The sequence below is a fragment of the Globicephala melas genome, chromosome X (genome assembly GCF_963455315.2).
Source record: "Globicephala melas chromosome X, mGloMel1.2, whole genome shotgun sequence".
In the NCBI taxonomy this organism is placed as follows: Eukaryota; Metazoa; Chordata; class Mammalia; order Artiodactyla; family Delphinidae; genus Globicephala; species Globicephala melas.
The window spans coordinates 102,045,107-102,065,941 of record NC_083335.1 but is presented as its reverse complement, the minus strand read 5'-3'; the positions used below and the strand labels follow the sequence as shown (position 1 = coordinate 102,065,941).

General features: G+C 37.9%; 1 protein-coding gene across 1 annotated transcript in view; it reads left to right on the top strand.

Moving 5' to 3' along the window:
- The first annotated feature begins 1,229 nt into the window (after positions 1-1,229).
- IL1RAPL1 (interleukin 1 receptor accessory protein like 1) overlaps positions 1,230-20,835 on the top strand; it is a 1,328,695-nt gene continuing 1,309,089 nt past the window's right edge. The window contains exon 1 of the mRNA XM_030845253.2: positions 1,230-1,952. The gene's annotated coding sequence lies outside the window, so the exon portion shown is untranslated. The remainder of the gene's footprint in view (positions 1,953-20,835) is intronic.

The window sequence follows — 20,835 nt, the reverse complement described above, 5'->3', positions numbered from 1 at the left end:
ACCAGCTTATTATAAATGCAGACTGTCAGGCCTCACTCCAGACTTACTGAATCCGAATCTGCATTTTAACAAGCCACTCAGGTGATCATGCCTATGTTCCAGATTGAGAAGTATAGAACCACATGTATTATATTATCCCAAGGTAATATAAAGGGCACACATCTTAAACTGAGCAAATATCCTAATTTATTTGATCACTACCTACTTTGTCCCTCTTTTCCCATCACGACTCCGTCTCAGATTCCCATCCCGCAGCGAACTCTGTGACACGGCGGCTGGGAGGAGGATCCTCTTCAATCTCCTCCTCTTTGCGCCCCGCCCCTCACCCCCTCCCAGAGAGCCTGCCACTGGCACCCTTCTCCCGAGCCCCGCTCACTCAAGGAAGATTTTGCTCCTCCCCAAACAGAAAGAACGGCAGGGTGGAGAGTACTGCCTCCTGCACTCACAATTTACATACCAATACCGGCAGAAGCACTTTGCAAAACTGCCGTTTAGAAACAATTATCACCGTGCCGCCGGAGGTTTGGAGCAACCGCTTCGCACCAGGCTCCCGTTTGAAATCCGGCTTAAAGTGATTTAGAGAATGGTCGTGTATGGGGGGGGGTGTGTGTGTGTGTGTGTGTGAGTGTGAGTGTGAGTGTGCGACAGTGAGTGTGAGGGAGAGTGAGAGAGAGGTCGCTCGCAATAACAAATCAGCTCTAAAGAGAAGTGATGAAAAGGAGGTTATTATGAGCATGTCAGTTTAGGCATCACTCTCTCTACCTTTCTGCCTCCTATAGAAATGGAACCGTAATTCTAAGGTGGCTAACGCTGGACTGGGTGAAGCGTCCCCAGTTGCTGGTCCACTTTTGCCTGGAAGGACAGATTCTCGTTATTCGAGGCCTCACAGGGTCCTTTTCCAAAGATTCCCAGGCTACACTCCTCTCTCTTAAGTCTTTGAAAACTAAAACTCGCAAAGCGGTGGCGTTCTGTGGATTGGCTAGTACTAAAATATCCATTGGGTGGCAGTAACACTATCCTCTTTATGACTTGCAGCAAACCAGAGAATGCATTCAATCAAATGAACCGATCTTGTAGAAACACTGGAATCATTTATGCATTGCAGTTTCTCTTTCTTGTTTTCGCTCCTTCTTCCCTGGGATATTTTGAGTGGATTGTGGCTATTAATCAAGATCTCGTGCTAGTCGTGGTTTCCTTGTCGTTTTCGCTCAGGATTAGCATCATTCAAGGCAAACGCAAAGCTGCTTTTTTCCCCCCACTCTTTTTTGAAAAATCATTTTTGGGGGCTGCTGAAGAGAGCTAGGACCCAGGAGACACCTTCCCAAACAGCAGGGGTTGTGTGCTTTCACATAGCAGTACTGTACAAGGAAAGCCCCGTTGGATCTGTTATTGCGGGATACTTGTGAAATATACATAGGATTCTTTCTTATGGCTGCATCCCGGATCTGGAAATTTTACTTGGGGACCAAGGGGATCTGAAAGGCTACATGGATACAGAAGATTTGCCAAAGGCAAGACTCCGATTCTTGTCGTAGAGCTCACAGACTTCCTCACTTACCGGCCTTTTCTTTCCTTGTTTTTAAAAAATTTCTTCCCTTTTTTTCTGCCCTCTCCTCTATCAGTCTCTCCTTTTCTATCTGCCTCTTCTTTTTTCTCCCAGTTTTCTTTTTTTTCCCCTGCTCTGCACCTGGATTGTATCTTCACCGAACAATCGGGCACTTTGAGAACTAACTGGAGGCAGTCTTGTAGGGAAGAGCTGTATGGAATTATCTGCTTTTATGGTGAACTTGGCATTTGTGAATGGGTATCTTGTTCACGATATTAATTGCTAGCAAAAACAAGAAAAAGAGCACAGGAGTAAAACGTGGATTTTTCTGAATACGCATTGTGATGACCAGCAGTTACCTTACTGACTGATATCCAGAGGAGAATAATTTGGAAGACTCTTGTGGGTAAGGTCATTTTATATATGCAAACCCATCAGTGGCGTGAGCAAACTTGGGCGTTCGTAATGGAATGGGTGACTTGGATGATTGCTGCATCGCCTAGATGGCTGTGATGTGGCCGTTATTGGCACTGAATGGAATAACTGCAGTTGGGTGTGTTGGTGTGTGTGCGTGTGTGTGTGTGTGTGTGTGTATGTGGGACTGTATTCTGAGTGTAATTGAAAATAAATCAAAGCATCACTCCCCCTCCAATTATTTTGATATGGGAGAGTGTCTTGAATTAATTCTGGGTAGACACTCTTTGTTTGGATGCAATATTTGTGGCTCTTGTGTTCTGGAAGGGGTAGCAGCCGTGAAAGGACACTTACTGAAGAGCCCTATTTAAAATGAAACGAGCCACTCTTTATTCATTAAAAGAAATATGTTTTCAACTCAGTGCAGCATTCTGCTGCATTTCACAGCCGCAATGGGACCAGGGACATCCCACTTGTCAAGTTCTTAAACTTTAAGGTGATAATCATTGTTAATTGTTCTCTAGGTTGTGATTATTGGAGATTATTAAGTACCCTAGGCTACTTTTTTATCTACTGGATTATCATTCAGAATTAAAAAAGAAAAGAAAAAGCTGAAAACGATGACTAAAATAGAGAATGGTGCAATATTATTTTCAGTATCACCATAATGCTTTCTTTCTTAAGTTCAGTTTGTCCAATAATATAATTATTTACCCAATATCCTGTATAGCTGAGGCTGCGACCCACGTGCAGGGGAGTCGAAGGTCTGGAAGCAGAGACCATCCTTTTATTGCAGTGCAGCCAGCTTTGGAAATGCAGGCAGTTACACACTTCCCTTAACCTTAAGTTGAGGATGTGTTCTATCTGTTACATCTATTTTACCCTTTCGGTAAAAAGTTAGAGACAAGAGCATGAAGGATGCTTAAGCATATTCTGCCTGGGAAACAGGATTTAAAAAATCAATATTGATGACGTGGTTCAGTGCACTGTACTGCAATGCTAAAGTCCCATATTCAGTTCCAATGATGAGAGAATGGAGCATTTACATGTGTTATAAATCTCACCTGGTAGATTGATCTGAAGGGGAGGGGAGAAGATATGTGGATATGAAGGAAGATGGATGGAAGTCGTGCATAATCGGTGATTATGTAACTTCATTACATCAGCGAGCTTCAGTCAACGATAGTGAGATGAAATGATTGTATAGAGGCTTCATCACCCCTGTTAACTTTTGAAGGCTTGTAACAGCTAACGGAGGAGGAGGACGGGGAGGAGGAGGAGGAGGAGGAAGGGGAGGAAGACAGACAGAGATTAGCTCCAAGGGTCCTGTAAACCCTGATCTCTGTGGCGAATTTAGCATGAGTTTTCTCATAGTGAGTTTCTGGGGGACAGCAGATCATGTAAGCTTTAGGGCCAGGCAGGAGCAATTTTAGCCACACCCGTGGAGAGTCAAATTGAGTCCGCAATGTTTCACAAGTGCCCCATTGAGTAATTGGGGCTGATGATCCCAGCCAAGGTCATAGTTCTGTACCCTATGATTGAAATACATGACCCTAAGCGAGTAGAAAGTTAAATCCATTGAAATGAAGACTGTGAATGGAATGACTATTTGAGATCCTCTCTTGTATTTTTCCTGGTAGAGCTTGATGCAGATTTCAGTCTGGTGGTTCCCTCAATAAAAATGATTGCTTCCACAGTGTGTCAGAAATGAGTGTTTTGTACCTTTATCTCTGCTTTGACAGCCTCTTTCTGGGCCATTTTAACCCTCTGGGAAAAGAGAAGTAAAAACCTTCAGAGGTAATGTTATCCTGTTAAATTAAAGAAATAAATGGCAACGAATTCATTATTAATACAAATCCCAGGGGAAAAAAGAGCAATCCTTTTTCAAGTTTTACTTATTGCATGGCTTAAAGGACATGTTGCAGCCGCCTGTGAGTTTTACCATGAGACGAGAAATGTGCTTTGCTCAGGGTACAGAGGAATACTGCAGAATAAAATGTCAATTTCCCTGATGTTTTATTTGGAGCCATGATTTTCTTTAAAAGAAGAGGCACATCATCTCCTTTCGGCCTTCTGTTGTTTTAGGATCTGTTTTTCCCTCAGTAGATTATATATTCCCTCAAAATGAAACTGCTGAAATCCTAACCCTGTTGAATTAAATCACCTTATCATCTAGTTGTGCTATTTCCCTTTACATTTATTCTACAAAAAAAAAAAAAGAAAGGCTAAATGACTTTTCTATCATAGAGATGAGATAATTCTTTCTGGTTTTCCAATGGAGTCGGTGCAAGATGTAGACATCCACTAAGTAACTTTGGAAAGATCTGCTTACCCCAAATCAGAATGGTGGAATGGTGGAATGAAATTTTGAGCTCTGATATTTGAGATGACTTTCTTATTTCTGCAGGACATGCCCAAACATTGATAAATTGTGCCAGTGGATTTGGAGGTTTGGTGTTCACATTGTGTAGGAAACTGCATGTGAAGTTAACTCCTGATTCCTTCCTTCAGGGGTCAGGGTAACACTACGGCTGCTTCCAGGATGTTAGTCTCCAACTATGTGCAGAAATACAGTCTGCAATGAGTCTTCCTGTACGCCTTATTTTAATATTCTGTAAATGACTTCCTCAGTTGTTTTCTGACATAATCCACATATGTTACCAAACGGCATATTCTAGAGGTTTTAGAAGCTCAGTAGTAGATGGAAATAATACTAGAAAGGAAAAGAAGTCTTAAAAAACGACACTGGCTGTGAAACATACATACACGCATGAAATTGCTATCCTTTTACTTGAAGACTGCATATGTTCACATAAGGAAAGATAGTTTCAATCATTTTAATGGTACTTTATAACCTGTTACTTTCTTTTGGATGAGGATTATGTAACCAAGGCAGGTTACGGCATTTTTCTTAAGTAACTCACAAATCAATAATAGAAAGCTTTGCTTTTATTAGGAAAGCATTTAAACATGAAGGCAGTGAATAATTTAAAATATAATATCTATTTCTCTATCTTATTGCCATTTTGTCAGCCCAGGGTATGTAATTAGATTAGAAAGTATTCAAAAATAGAAGAAATATCATTTATAAATATAGAAAGCACTAATTTTGTTTCCTGACCAGTTGCTTCAGCAAAGTCAGGAGATTTAGCTGATAAGTAATCAGCTAAATTTAGAGAACAAATTTAAAATGAATGTGTATTACATTTGCAATGCATGTGAACAAATCATATTATTGTTAAAATGACAGATAAAACATTTTTAAAAACAACTGAACTTTTAGGTTTAAGATTTCTATTTCAGAATCTTTTAGTCTGTTTAATATATATATTGAATGTTTGGGATATACTTTGTCTTAAAACAGATAAAATCTGGTGTTTGGCAAGTCACATGTTTTGATAAAGCAGACTACTCTATAATTTGTGGCAACGGAAGCACCCAAGTGTTGATTAATAATATTTAAAAGTAGCAAGTTTTCTGGTAATGCTCAATTTATAAAGCATAATTATAATGGCACCGTTTGGGCAGCTATAGATCAGGCCATGTCAGCATTTTTATTATTAAATTCCAATCCTTTTTCCATTAGTTGTCTCAGGAATCTCAACGAGGAAAGAGCTCAGCTCTCTGAGACATCCAGGTATTAGAGGATTCGGTGCTGCGTGAGAGGCCTTGAGTTGCACTTCAGGCTCCGTCATTTACTAGCCTTGGGACTTCTGACCCGGCATTTTCCCTCATTTAGTCATTTAATAATTTAAAAACAATAGAATAGTTACATATTGCACTAAAGAAACAAGACGTGTGTCTAAGTGCTTACCATCATGCCGTGCCTTAGAGATATATGGAATTATTATTATTAAGGGTTCCCCAAAGTCATATGAATTTAACAGTGCATTTTTTCTCACGCCCTTATTGTAAATCTTTATAGGCGCTTTCTTGTATCAATTACAGTTATCTGGTAGGTAACATCGTTCAGTGAGTAGATAATACAGACAAATTAAACGCTTTGGTTGCTAACTTTCACTCAGTACTCAATTGTTTTCTGCAGTACTCATAGGGGAATATAGTTGTCTTGAGTAACAAAAAAAAAAGTTGCTTTTGAAAATCATTCAAAGAATGGTAACCAAGGGTTTTGTGTGAGAGTGTTTTAAGCTGATTGCTTTGGTTGTTGTTGTTGTTAATGCTCCTGAGTACTTAGGTGTTTTTGTTTTTGGTACCAAGAATAAATCAAGGTTCACCAACGAACTTGATGCTACTACTTAAATTGGGTCAATTGACCAAAAGGCTACTGTCATGTATCACTTTATTAACAAAAGCATAATGCGTTTGAATACTAAGCATAATAGAGGACATAAGAATATAACGGTAATAGTTCTGTTCTGGAATTTGCTAGTTGCAATAATTACTAATGTTCTTTAGGGGGAGGCAATCTCCCATGTGTCACTACTAACACCGCATTTCTTCAATGTTTGTGTATCTTAACATAAATATATTTACATATATGAAAATAGGGCATTGTTAGTGATATGACCTTCCATATATGTTTTTAAGTGGCGATAATCAGGTTAAAGAGTAAGTTTTTATGTTTTTGGTCAAGGTAGAGTTGGAAAGTAGAAAATTAACCCTGTAAATAAAAATAAATATACATGCACTTAAGGAACTTTCCTGCTATAGAGCAACCTCCTTTTCCTAACTTTCCAGCGTCTTGATTTTTGCATTAAGGATCCCCAATATTTTTTTCAGATGAATTTGATCATGCCTGTTTATCCGACTTCATTGATGCCTATAAATAACAAGCATTTTCTTGGTTTCCTATATTTTAAAAATGCATATTTCTTATGTCTTCTGGAAACCCTTCAGATTTGCTCAAGCAGATTTACAAAGGAATATTATAATATTGTAGACAGGCTTGTTTATTTGACAGATTCTGCTAATCACCTTACCAATATGCTTTTAATTTTCACCCAGAGAATGCTACCCTGGAGTATCTCCCAGTGCAGAGAGCATTCCATTACAGGCCAACCACATGGCTCAAAGGAAGGATATACCCTTGTTGCTTCCCCTGGCCATTGACTTATAATGAAAGATCCTTAACTGACATGCTTTTTTGGTTCCCCTGTGTAGAAACAATATACAGGTGCCAAAACTCGAAGTCTCCTAAGGCTGTTAGCTTTACACAAGGGGTGACTGACCGACTTGGTGTTGCTTTCCTATCACACCATCTGAAATTGCCAGGCAGCGAACTGTGAATAAAGCAGAGGGAAAAAGCAAAGCACTTTAATATTTTTCTCCTGAAAATCTGCTCTTTCCTGTTTTCGTATTACAGCATTAAAAGTAATCATTTTCATGACAAGCTATTCCAAGGGTATGTTATAGTTACCATGTTCATATATATATATATAAAATACAGTAAATGGCACTAAATGAGCTATTTTGTTCATACAAGAGATATGTCTAAGAATATATATTTACGAGTAAAATTAGATTGTATTTTGTAATACTTCCTAAGTCAGGAAATTGTGTGTGGAGTTTGAACTCAAAAAAAAAAAAAAATGAAATGGACTGTGAATTGTGATCATATAATTATAGACTTTCACTCTTTTCAATATGTTTGTTAATTATGTAGCTTATACTTTATGTGAATTATAATTATAATAAATCACTGTATGAATAATCATAAAATTATTCATAGTGGTTTATTTTCTCATGGCCTGATCAAAGTGAGTTAATTGGTAGGTTCTTACCCTGTCAATGTTTACATGTAATACAGCTGTGACTTAGTATAATGATCTTCATCATTTTCTGGTATAAAGTTCGCCTTTTTAATTGCAAAAAATTGGAAGACCACTTAATCATAGTTGTACTTTCAGTATCAGTTGATTGAGAAAATGCATAATAATAACAACAATAAATTATTCTCAATATAATGTCTTTAAAAAGTGAATTTATGTATAGTCACAACAGGGCCTACTTATATCTTTGAAATATATTTATCTACATAGGAAGATTGGTATCTATGACAATTCTAGATCCCTTGGAATAATTCCTGTGGCCCTAGTAAATAAAAAGCATATATGTCTAGAGCCAAAATACTTGCATTGCATATGCACATGAATTATGTTTATCTTACATACAAAAAGAAAGGAAGATGAACATGGTGGTGGAATGTGGATCAAAGGAGTTGGATTTTTGGATGGATGGACTTGGAGTATCTAATTTCCTAAAAAAACATACATTTAAAGTTCCAACACACGTAAATTCACATTCAAATTTTAGTGTTCATCTATTATAATGTAAAATTGTCTACTATTACAAAAATTTTGCATTAAAATAATCTTTATTTCAGTCAAAATGAAAATGAATGATTATAAATATAGCCAGAGGTGATTCCTATGGCTTCGTAAGAATCTAATGAAATTATATACAGTGTAGGAATAAAGGATGCCCCATTATATCATTTTAGCCAAAAGGAAATTTTGAACCAGAGGAATGAAATTAAGTTTCCAAGGTCTCACAATTCTTTGGCTCTCCCATGATGCATGATTCCAGATTCTTGATATGACACAAGCCTTCAATTGAGTATTTTAATTTCATAACAGTATGTCCTGGCATATGAATTTTTTTTAGTAGTGTGTGGCATAAGAAAAGTAGTTGTTCTTGTTGAGGCTAATTTTAGTGCATCTAATCTTTTAGCTCACTTTATTGACTTGTTAATTACTCACATGGCGCCCCCTCTCAGAATTTGTGGACTTTATGCATGGTCTGCCATTCTTGACCTCATTCGATCTCTAGAAACACAATACAGAAAGAGTTGAGAAAATATGTCACTGGTGGGGCCTCCTTGCCTTTTCCATACTATCCTCTTTCTTATTAGCAGGGAACTGCTCTTCTTTGGAGCCCCTCCTTTTTCTGACTCTCCTGCACATCTGCTCTGGACATCCCTGGCATTTAGGACTGCCATCATTCTTTCAGTACTGCATGTTGCCTTCTGGTTTTCAAAGTCCTCCACCGAGGGGTCTTATCAAAATATCTTTTAGCCACATTTTATCTTACTTTGAAGAGATGGAATTTCTTACTTCATTTCTTCATCGACAGGGTCCCTCTGCTTCCATAGACCATAATGAACCACCTTGGGAATAATGAAGACAGTATTATTTTTATCAAGTTTGCCAAGTTACCACCACACAGCTACTAAGGGAAGGAGATACAGGGGTGTGTGTGTGTGTGTGTGTGATATTTGTCAAGATGTTTAACATGTGACTCCTATGCTAGAGGGAAAAGTTTGGAATAATACGCTTCTCCCCTTCGTTATTATAATAGTGACATTTGGAGAGAATATGCCATTAATTTTTTTCCAACCCAGAAAAAATGGCTTCAATAGACTGCATTTTAGATGATAAGGTGGGGAGGGGGCTGTGGAAGACATACTTTTATTCAGGTTGGATCTTGCAGTGCCTTCCAGCCACCCATCCTACTTGTTTGAAGACATGATACTGGCTATGAATATACTGCAATGTTCCCAGCCTCTCCATCAACTTTATTTCAGAAGGAATACAGGCAGGGGAGCTAAACACAGCAGTAAAAATGGAAAACTGAGAAACTTAGAATGGTATCAAGTATTTTGTGTAAACAAAGCTTCGCATGGCCAGGGGAGAAAATTTGAATGTAACAAATGAATCTGGTGGCTCTCAGTGCTTGGCTTTTGAATACCCCTGTTAAAGCCCCTAATTGTTCTCAACATGACAGAACTTCTGAATGGTACTCAAGAGGCTCCCAGCTCCACAGTGTGCAGAGTAAATGCATTCAAGGGGTCTCCAGGGGGTTTGGACTCTGCTGCTTTCCCTTGTCTTGTCGGGGTTCTCCTCCAGGGCCCGTAATAGCACAGTCACAGAGCAAGCCGCTCTGTGCGATCCTCACCATGAGGGAAGGGCTTAGCTTAACTCCAGGAGGCTGGGGTCTGTCTGTTTCATATTTCCAGGGCCCAGTGCTGTACATGGCATATAGTAGGTCATCAGTACATCAGTGTTACATGGATGAATGCTAAAGCATTTAGTGACAGCAGATCCATTTTAGATCAGTGTTCTCCCAAACTCACGTTGCATTGTAAACTGAGACAAAAACTGCGGATTGAGGAAAGTAAAAGAAGTTGAGTAATAAGGGAGTGATGGTTAATATTAAGTAGTTTGTAACCTACAAATAGAAGGAGAAGAAATGGCTGACCCTTCCTTCCTAATTTCCTCCCTCCCTTCTTCCTTACCTCCCTCCTTCCCTTCCTTCCTTCCTTCCTTTCTTCCTTCCTTTCTTCCTTCCTTCCTTCCTTCCTTCCCTCCATCACTTCCTTCTCCAGCCTTCCCTTCCCCCTTCCTTCATACCACTCCTACTATAGATATTTGAGCACCTTCTGTGTGCAGAACGCTATAAGAGGGCCTGCAACGAACGATATAGGAATGAGTGATGTCATATGTCTGGGCCCAAATAAGGTTAGTCAGGGGTAGAGGTGATAAACAAAATCCTACATAACTATAATTCAAGGTTGTCTACTGTGTATACTTCTAAGAGAGGTGTCAAGTGTGGTACAGGCTCGGGAAAGGGTCAGAACACACGCACTTGGGGGGATTACAAGAGGCTTGTTAAAGGAGGTAAGGTTGGCGTTAGACTTTGAAGGGTTCCCATTGGTGTGGAGAAGATATCACATTCCAGGTAGAGGGAAGATCAAGAACAAAGTTGTTGTAAGCAGGAGCCGATTCTACTTTCCTCAGGGAATGCGGTGTGCGATGCAGAATGTAAGAAGATAAGGCAGGAGCCCAAAGTCCCCAGGTGTGGCAGTCAGGAGCTGATGGATCGAGGTTTCATGAGCATAAGGAAAATATAACATTTTATGACCTACTCAAATTTATACTTTAGGAAGAAGAGGAACAGTTTAAGAGTCTGTATCTCCAGGGTACCTTTGATTCCCAGTTTTGTGAATTTCCCAAGGACTCCTCCTGAATTCCATCTTCATTCCAAACATCTTCATGTTGAACCTCTGCTCTCCTGGGCTCTCTTCATTTCCTTGCTTCTTTCCTCCTAAGACTAAACCACTGTTGGCACTGCTTGATAAATACAGAGGCCGAAGTTTAAAATTACCACAGAAGGCAACATTCTATAATGGGGCTTACCTGTTCAAACTATCTTTGCTTAGTAGTGTTAGAAAGTTGCCACCCACCCTAACAAAAATGCTGTGGTTTAAATGTAACTCTTCAATGAGAATGTTTAAAGTTTCTTTCTTTACAATGACGGCAACAGGAAAGTGACCCAAAAGGGTCAATCCGTTTGGGAGGAAGGGGAAGTTGGAGAAGGCAGCTGGGCAGAAAAGGATAAAGGAAAGTGTTATATATAATTTAATGGCAAGGTAGAAATATAAATTCCAAAATGACTTTATATTAAGATCCCATGGAAAAAGAATATTGCTTTAGAATATAATATACTTTCAATAATAAGAAAATAGGATCTATCCCTAGCATGTGTGAACTGTTTCGTTAACTACCAATAAATATAAAACTTTGGAATTATAGATGGAAATCAAAAGTGAGCCTCCTAAAACAAAAAAACCCTCGTTTTAGCTGAGTTTGCATTCTCTCTCTCATCAAATACCTCTACATTTCTAATAAGCAGAAGAAAAGAAACCAGTAGGGATTGTTTTTTCCATACTTTTTCTGATCACTTCATATTGGAAATTTTAGTAAGTTGGGAAATGGCCAAACATTGAAGGTAAAATGAAAAGGAATGCAGTTTACTTAGGCACAAGCTAAATATTATGTGCTTGATCATTAGAATTCAGCTAAAATAAAAAGTAACATAATCTAGCTGTTGTCAAAACTCACCCCCTTAGCTCTGAAGATTCTGATTCAGTGGTGGAATAGAGCACAGGCATTTATAAATTTAAAGAATTTTGAGGTCAGTGGGAGCACTAGAGTCTGCCTGAGGAGGGCTTCAGCATAACACGTGCAATCTCTGTCAGTATTTCCTTCCCCTTCGTACCCTATCTTACTATGGACATTGGATGCTTTCTCAATATTCTCCAAAGTGCCCTGCCATTTCAGCTTCCCCTTTTGAGTTTGAAGCCCCTTTCAGCCACAGTGACACAGGTTAAGATCTTCCTATGCTGAAATTCTGGTGCTGCCACAGCCATGTCTCAGATGATTTTTGTGCAGGAAGTATGGCTTATGCTAGCCCTTGGTAACCAGTGTCCTTCAATCCTATTAAATTAGCAGAATTGCTCCTTACAATTTGCATTTTATTTGATTAACTCCTTCATGTAAATGAATAAGAAATACTATTTCAGGGCCCCTGGCTATTGTAAGGATCGTGCTTAGCATGGGCTGAAGATGCTAAATAGAGTTCTTGCCTTCAAAAGCGTATGGGCTAGTGGGGAAGACACACGTGTTCTGTTGGGTTCCCTGGAAAGAGAAGGTTTAGTTGCTTCTGAAATTGATGGCAGCGTGCTTGCAACTCTGCCCTTAGCAGATCCTATGGGTCCTTCAAAATTGTCTGAAATTGAGTCAAGGGTAGGAATTTTCTATTCCCACATCAGGCAGTCACTGGCTATGGGCTGCCCATTGGAAGCGGGTGTAATCTTTTACAAGACAGTTTTCCTGCAGCTCCTGAGGGCAGTACCCAGTGAAGGACTCAGCCGTGAGCTGTCAGCTACCGAATGGGTACCTAGGCCATGAAGAGGGGAATGGAAGGAATTTGGAAGCTCTTACCAAGACATTTTATTCCTTTGCCCCTTGAAGCGTGCTGCAATGAGTCCTTAGGAAATTACTTAGGAAATAATGGGAAACCTTAAATATTTGTTTAAAGGGGTAAAGACACTAAATATTTTTGAGTACAAGGCCTTGCTCTGCATAAAGTTTCAGAGAATGCGGTTTTCTGAGGAATGTTCTTGAATCCATATTGTAATCACTCCTGTTGTAAGTTATCAGACCATCAGTATTTAATGAGCATCTCCTCTGTGCCCTGGATTTCCATAGGGAGAAAGGAAGGAGTCAAAAATCGAGGCCCAGAGTGTTTACATAGGACCGATTTTTCTTCAGTGGTTTATGTGCTTGATTCTAAAGTTAAGGGGAGGAGTTGGTGAGAGGTCAAGGAGAGGGCAAGAAAATGGAGCAGAGTAGTGTAGGGCCGAGTTCTCTGAATTCCAAAGATAATAAGACAGCTGTTTGGGTTGTATTGGACAAGGCTTAAGAGAGACTCTGAAAGTTGGCAGAAGGCAAGACTCGATGAACTGAGTGGTAGTGGAATGAGTTGAACTTAGTTTTACTGGCACAGAACAGGAGTGAAAGCAGTGGTTCATTAGCGTTAGTCAGTCTGTGATTTTGGACTAGTGGGGGCGGGGGGGGGGTGCTAATTTTGAATATGATGTATTTGAAATCATATTCAAAATAGAGTTCAATTTTCACTGAAAGGAATAGTTTCATATAACACTATTCATTTTTATATTATTGAAAATTATTAATTTCTTTCCTTAATGTGAAGGGAGTAGTACCATTCCTTTAGATTTTTTAATGCTTTCTTCAGCCCTAGTGAGGTGATAGGAGCACCTTCTGTTTTTTATTTCCTATAAATGTATTCAATCAAGTTAAATACGGTGAGACCAATTGTTCCAGTAATTTTTTAAAACCAGTGGCTGTGTCTAAAGGGGCAACCATTCATCAAATTGTAGAAAATTTGAATAGGAATGAACTTAGTCTGCCTCCTTGCAGATATATAAAATCTCTCTACTATAACTGAAATAATTATTCATTAACTTATGTTCACTTTAATAAACAATCACTTTGACTATTTTTCCCCTCACTTGACCTGACATTTGACTAGATGGTCAGCTCAATTCAGTTCAGCAAGTACTTGCAGATTATCTAACTTCTCGATGTTAAATGCAAGCACTAGGCTAGAAAGAGGAAGTTACTCATTACCAAAGCAATTAAAGATGCATGCTACTAAGTATTTTAAAAGATTTGTTTTTTTTAAAAAAAATGTAGTTCATAGCACCACTACTGGGCCTACTCTAAAATATTTGAACCATTCCTTCTCTGGTCCTGGAATGACTTTTGTATTAAAAAAAGTTTATGGTATTTTTAAAAAACCGAGAACTCAATGAAGATACTATTCCTTTTCTATCACATTACTCCCCTTGTGTTTATGGATGTATATGTTTTATTTTTTCAAATACATATTATTAAGCTTATTAAAGAGATTTCAACATCTCTATATACTCACTTTGTATTTTTTCATTCAATATAACTTCACATCTTCAGGCTCATAAGTGGTTCTGTTTTTACTGTTTGCGTCATGCTATTTGTGCCCAGCACACTTTTCTTTTATCCTCATAGACTTGAGTAAATTGATTTCAGCTTTGCCGCACAGAGTGTCCCATCCCTTAAAGTAGGTAAGTCATGTTAAATTTCCTACGCAAGAGATTATGTAGGTGGTATTGGAGATGAGTGATGCCTATTGGAACAGACTGTGCATCAGAATTTATTTAACCTCATCTATACTTGTAAGTAAAAAAAAAAAAAAGGAATTACTATTTCCTGTTTCCAAGGTAAAATTAGCTTTAATTTCTTAAGATCGTAATCAGAGAAGGTGTGGGTTATTGCTCTGAGTATCTTCCTTGGACTCTCCCAATTTCCTAGAATCAGAGCTTCAAATCCTAGTAGATCTAAACTCATCCTTTATTAGTTCTGAAACTGCTGCTAACACAATCTTATTAGTTTTATTGTTAGTTTCAATGTTACTATGGCTATGAGTACAAAAATATAAAAAGAATACATATGATAAAGCCTCATCATGTGGCTTCAGTCCAGATTTTGGAACCTGGAGGATATTAAGAAAATTGAGAATCCAGTTTAACGTAACTGGAATCATTAGTTAAGTCACAGATGTTAAATAGACTTAGCTACTGTAATTGTCTCTAGCACCCCAAGAGAGAAATACAGCACCCAAAATATGTATTTACCTATACACAAATTTCCATTTTGAGAATCTCAAAGGGTAATTGGAAATTATTTAATACTGAAGGATAAATTTATTTGTATGAGACCTAGTCTAATTTTATATTGAGAATATTAAAGTGTGGGATAACTTAGGGCAATGCACAAAATGTGGTGAATTCTTACCTCAGTGTGCAATCAAACAAGAGCCACATAGACCAGGACACTGACCACTGAATATAATAAGCTTAAACCAGGATCTCTGAGGCTCCTGGCAATCCTGCCTATGATGTATTTCTGCCACAAGCTTAAGCAACTCTTCTCTTCACTTGCCTTCCAAGTGCTAACTGAAATAACTTTGATTTCTGAATGCTGAGTGTTCCCCACCACAGAAAAGACTGTTTTCCTAAGAACATTATGTGCTCCTAAGCCATGACTGGCCATGTCTTTTTTCTCATCAAATTTACCACTTTAAAAAACTTAACTTCTGTGTGTCTTCCCCACTTGAATATAAGGGTGAGAGGACAGGACTTCATCTGTCTGGTTCACCACGTATCTTTGGTGCTTAGGAGACTGCCTGGCCATAATAACGACTCAAAAAATTATCAAAGAAAGGAGGGAGGAAGCGGGGGAGAGAGGCAGGATCTCCCAAGGTGTCCTGGTCTCAGCAAGATAATAGCAGAAAAAGGAGTTTAATGAAATAACACAGTTAGCCAAGCTTGGTAGATACAAGGCATTAGCATTGCAAAGGTTTTGTTCATGATGAAATGTTATTTATATAGTAAAGGTAATGTCTGTCCCGTCCCTCAGGTCAGAACATAGACCCATCACATGCACTAAACTAACAGGTCAGTTAATAAAATACCCAGAATGCCAAGCTGGGAGCTTAGAACCTATAGCCAAAGGTTTTGGTTACATCAATAATGTAGAAAACAATGTTTTAAGACCATCAGTCTGACAATAATTTTTAAGGTGAGCAGAGCAAGAATAGACTGGAACATATATTTAGGCCGCTACTGTAGTTTTTATAAATTACAAGGTGATAAAACATAATTTTTAGCTTTGTGGCTCTTCTTCCTTTCAATTTTTTGCCTACATATAAGTCTCCATTAAGAAGAAGCTTGCTTTTTTCTTTTTACTTTTTGCCATACCACGCAGCATGCAGGATCCTAGTTCCCCAACCAGGGATTGAACCCACACCCCCGGCAATGGAAGGGTGAAGTCCTAATCACTGGACCACCAGGGAAGTCCTAAGAAGAAGCTTTTAAAGAACCATTGCATTTTCATTTTTACTCTCCTTCCTAGTATTAATATATCCTCTCCTGATTGCAGAAGATATCATGGTATACTAGAATTGACTTTAGGATCAAGGCAAGCCTGAGTTCCAATTTTGGCTTTAACATTTATTAGCTGTGTAATATTTGACAGGTCACTTAGTGGTTCGGAGTTTTGGTTTCCAGATCTCTAAAGAGAAAAGAATGCCTACCTTTAGGATTATTGGGAAAGGTAAAAATAACATTTGTAAATCATATAATGCAGTGCTTGACAAATAGTAGTCACACAATCAATGGTAATCCTTATTATTACTTTAACGTGTTATATTGTTAAAATATAGCAGTTAAGAACATTCCTTCGTTTTCTCACTATAGCCAATGGTCAATTTTCCATCCTCATCTCAATTAATCTGTGAGCAGCATTTGTAAAATGGATCATTCCTTCTCCTTGGTCCATTTTCTTCACTTGGCTTTTAGAATAGCACCATCTCTTGGTTTAACTTCTGTTTCATTGCTCCTTTTCAGTCTCCTTTGCTGGTCTCATCTCTTCTCTTCTTCATATTGGAATGTCCTTGGTTCAACTCTAGGTCATCTTCTCAGTCTCCACTCACCCCTTAGTGATTTCATCCCCTTGCATGGCTATAAATGCCATTTCTGTCACCTCCTCTTAAATTTATTTCCCCATCTTGGTCTCGCTCCTGAACTCCAAACACATATGTCTAACTGGACATTTGTCACTTACCTTGTCTAAAACTGAATTTCTCTTTTCCCATCCAAACCTACTCTACTCAGTTTTCCCATCTGTTGTTGGTTTCATCCCTTCATTTGTTCAGTCCAAAAATCTTGGAATCGTCCATCATTCCTCTCCCTCTCTTGCACAACTCATCCGATGTGTCATCAAGCCCCGTTGGTACTATCTTCACACATATCCAAAATTTAACCACTTCTCACCACCTCTACTACTATTGCCTTTGTCAGAGCCTCCTTCATCTCTTTCCTCCTAATTGCCTCTGCCTCTGACATTTCCGTCTATAACCTGCTATCCATACAGTAGCTACAGTTGTCCTTTGACACTGGACATCAGGTCATATCACTTTGTTGCTCAAAGCACTGCAAAGGTTGCTGATTTTATGCACAGTAAAAGCAAAATACTTACAATGGCCTAGATATACTGTCTTATGTTGCTTCTTTGACTTCCCTTCCTCTACTCATCCAGCCATTTCTCAATTTCTTATTTCCCTGCACCCCCAACTTGCTATTCTTTGAACATGATAGGTAAATTCTTACCTTAGGACCTTTGCACTGGCTGTTCTCTTGATCTGGAGCATCATTTCCCAGAAGGCTCAAGGCTGACTTTCTCACCTCCATCATCTTTGGATTTATGTGTCATTTTGGCATGTATGTGTCATCTCCGTGAGACCTACTGTGACCACACCCCCTAAAATGGCAACACCCCCACCTCCACACTCCTGAACTCCTTGTTCACCTCCACTTTTTTATTTTTTTTAGGCACCTCCTACCTTGCAACACCTTTCCCAGGTTATTTATTTATTACGCTTATTGATTATTGCTAGAGTTTTAGCTCCACAAGAGCAGGGATCTTTGTTTATTTCACTGAGGTATCCCAAGCACCAAGAAAGGTGTAAATTTGGTGAAAAAATGTTAAATGAATAAATATTTTATAACATAGAGAGAATAATCATCCATACCTAATGATACTATTGTGAAGATTTAAATAAGATGATACAGTTAAAGTATTTTATCACAGGGCCTGACATGTATTAGGGGTTCAATAAACGGTGGGTGTTACTGAGTGTGTCACGGCACATAACTCACATGATGTGTAACAGAAATCAAAAGTATTACAACATGAACCCTTTCTTCCAAATTAAAGTTTGACTAATTAGCACCATGGGAAGAGAATATCTGCTCTAGGTATAGACAAACATACCCCGTTTTATTAGGTTCATCTAGTAAAGGACAAAGTTATACAAATATTCAGCAATAGTTGATAGCTCACGTGTCAGTAAAATCAATTGACACTGTTTTTCTTTACTTTATACCAGTTAAACTTCACATGATTTTAAAAGTTACTGACAATTGAATATTCTCTAACATGGGAAATTTTTTAAGTATTGCAATAAGATGATTTACATGATTACTGAGAACTCCTCAAGAGTTAAAGAGCTGACAAAACATGATATTCCCACTATGCATTTTAATGAATAACCAGTTTTCTTTCTTTTTTTTCTTGCATTTCCAATGACAGTTTGGATTATTCAGCATATTTAAATTTTTTGGTTCTTTTTCACATTTTATAAATAGAAAAAATAATAATTATAATGAGGTATTCTTATGTGCATCACAAATGTAGGTTTTAGTGTGGGAGATTCAATAGAAAATAGATACTTTATTCTTCTATCTCTATTTGTGAAAACACTGAAAAACAGTTATAACTGGAAACCTTTTGTAACTCAAAACAAAAAGTATTATTTCTGACTATTGAATGGATGTTTTCATTTTGTCTCTTTCCCAATCATCAGTTGCCTATTCTAATAAAATATATTCATTCTTCTATATTTCATTCATATAGCTTAGTCTTTTCCAGAGAATTTACAAATGTTTTACTGCCTGCCAAGCCTGGTGTAATTAAACTGGATGACAGAATATCCCCATAGTTTATTCTGTGGATCTCTGGCTATAGATGCAGAGGCTTACATTAAGTCAGGGGTGGATGGTGCATATATATTTTTCTTCTTCCACTAAAAATACTTTAAAGATGTTGACGTTGGAATTCACTAAACAGGCAATTGGTGAAGAAATCTGTTGCCATTTCTTCTGTTTCATTCTCTTGGGTGTTCTTCATACAGCATCATTTCCTTTCTCCAAGTTTGATACGTTCAGATATTCACCTCTTTCTTCTAAAGGTCATTAATTTTTTTACCATCAGGAAAAAAAGGTGAGAAATGGAAGAGGGAGTGGAAAAGAGAAGAATGGAAAACTTCCCGTTGTTGCCTGGGTACTACCTTAGATTGAAACATTGTAAGTTTTCTTCTAACTATTTTGGAAAGAACCACTTTTTCTAACGTTTTTATTGCCACTCGTGCCTACTTCACTTTGTTACTCCTCTGCTAGCTGTGGGTGGATGGAGTTTGATTATTTCAGAATAGTTACTGGTGGGTGGGTTCAAGAATCTCTAGTGGGTTGAGAAAAAAGCCATGTTTATATAGATAGTGATCCTTCTATTAAAATCCTGAGAGTGAGTAATAGTTAATGGCTATGTTCACCACGCACATAGCAGAGTCCATCTGTACAGGAACCAACAGTATCTGAAGAGAGTTCCATGGGGGCTTTGGATTCCTGTAAAGAGTTTGCATGCAGGGGTTCTCATCTCCAAAATTTGATTTTGTTACTTAGTATACAAAGTTTCTCTCTTGAGGGCATGACATAGGCCTGGGTGCCTACCAGTCTATACAAGTATAAGATGCTACGAATCTGTCAAGACTTAGCTTTCTTACTGCAGCACATCAAAGCATACAGCTTTAGGGCCTTGGGTATGCTGCTTTGACTAAAGATGTATTACATTTATGTTGATTGGCTTCATATTAAGAGTAGCTGTGGTAGTCACATGATCTACTTAGATGCCAAGAGAGTGCATTCTCTTCTTGGAAGTCCAGTACTTTTGTATTTTGAAATATGGAGCTGGTAGAGACAGACCAGTGATGCTGTGTATACGTTGAAAGCACCATTAAATTTAGAGAACACTTCCTATGGGGCCAGGCCATCAGAAACAACAAGCCTTTCAAAATAAGATTTTTGCTGGTTGTTCTTGAAAGACCACTTCACTTAAAGTGATATTTAGACTACAATAAATTCTAAAGAGATATCATTATATTCTCATTTTCTGTTTCTTTCTGTACTCAAGAAAATGTCTTACCTTAATCTTTACCACTTACCTTAATCTTCAGAGATTGAGTAATCATTGCTATTCATGACCGACTGTATTAAAACAATACTACTACCAAAGCATGAGATTTGGTAGCTACAAAATGTGTACAATTGAATCATAACTTTCGAAAGCAAAGAGCTCGGTAGTCAAGTCACATATATTGTTTTGTAATTATCGTTCAAAAACTCAACATATGAGGACAATTAAAAGTCTAAATGATTTGAGGTTGAGAGCCCATTTAAAAGAACATTTACTTTCATTTTATTGGCAAGTTTTAAGACCAACATTTAAAAGCACAAAATGGACATAATTTAGGATGTGCATTTTAATGAAGAAAGTAGAGCAAATGCTAAATCATTTGGAAATATATATATATATATATACATCTTCCATAACTTCTACAAGTGATGCAACTTCTATAAGTGCTGATTTTTTTTCCTGTTCTTTAAAGAATGAAATAAAGTTGAATGTAATGGACAGTACCAAATTCATACTGGCATTAAAATGTAAATGTTTTAAATAAGTGACATAGTTTAATTTGAAATTTTGAATCTAATATAAAATGCAAATTGCAATAGCCCTTAATGTAGGAAAGGGGAAAAATGTAGTGATTGAGTTTGGGGAAATAGTAAATTGGGCAGATCTAGCCAGCTGCAATGATGAACAAGGCTTCCTTTATTATTG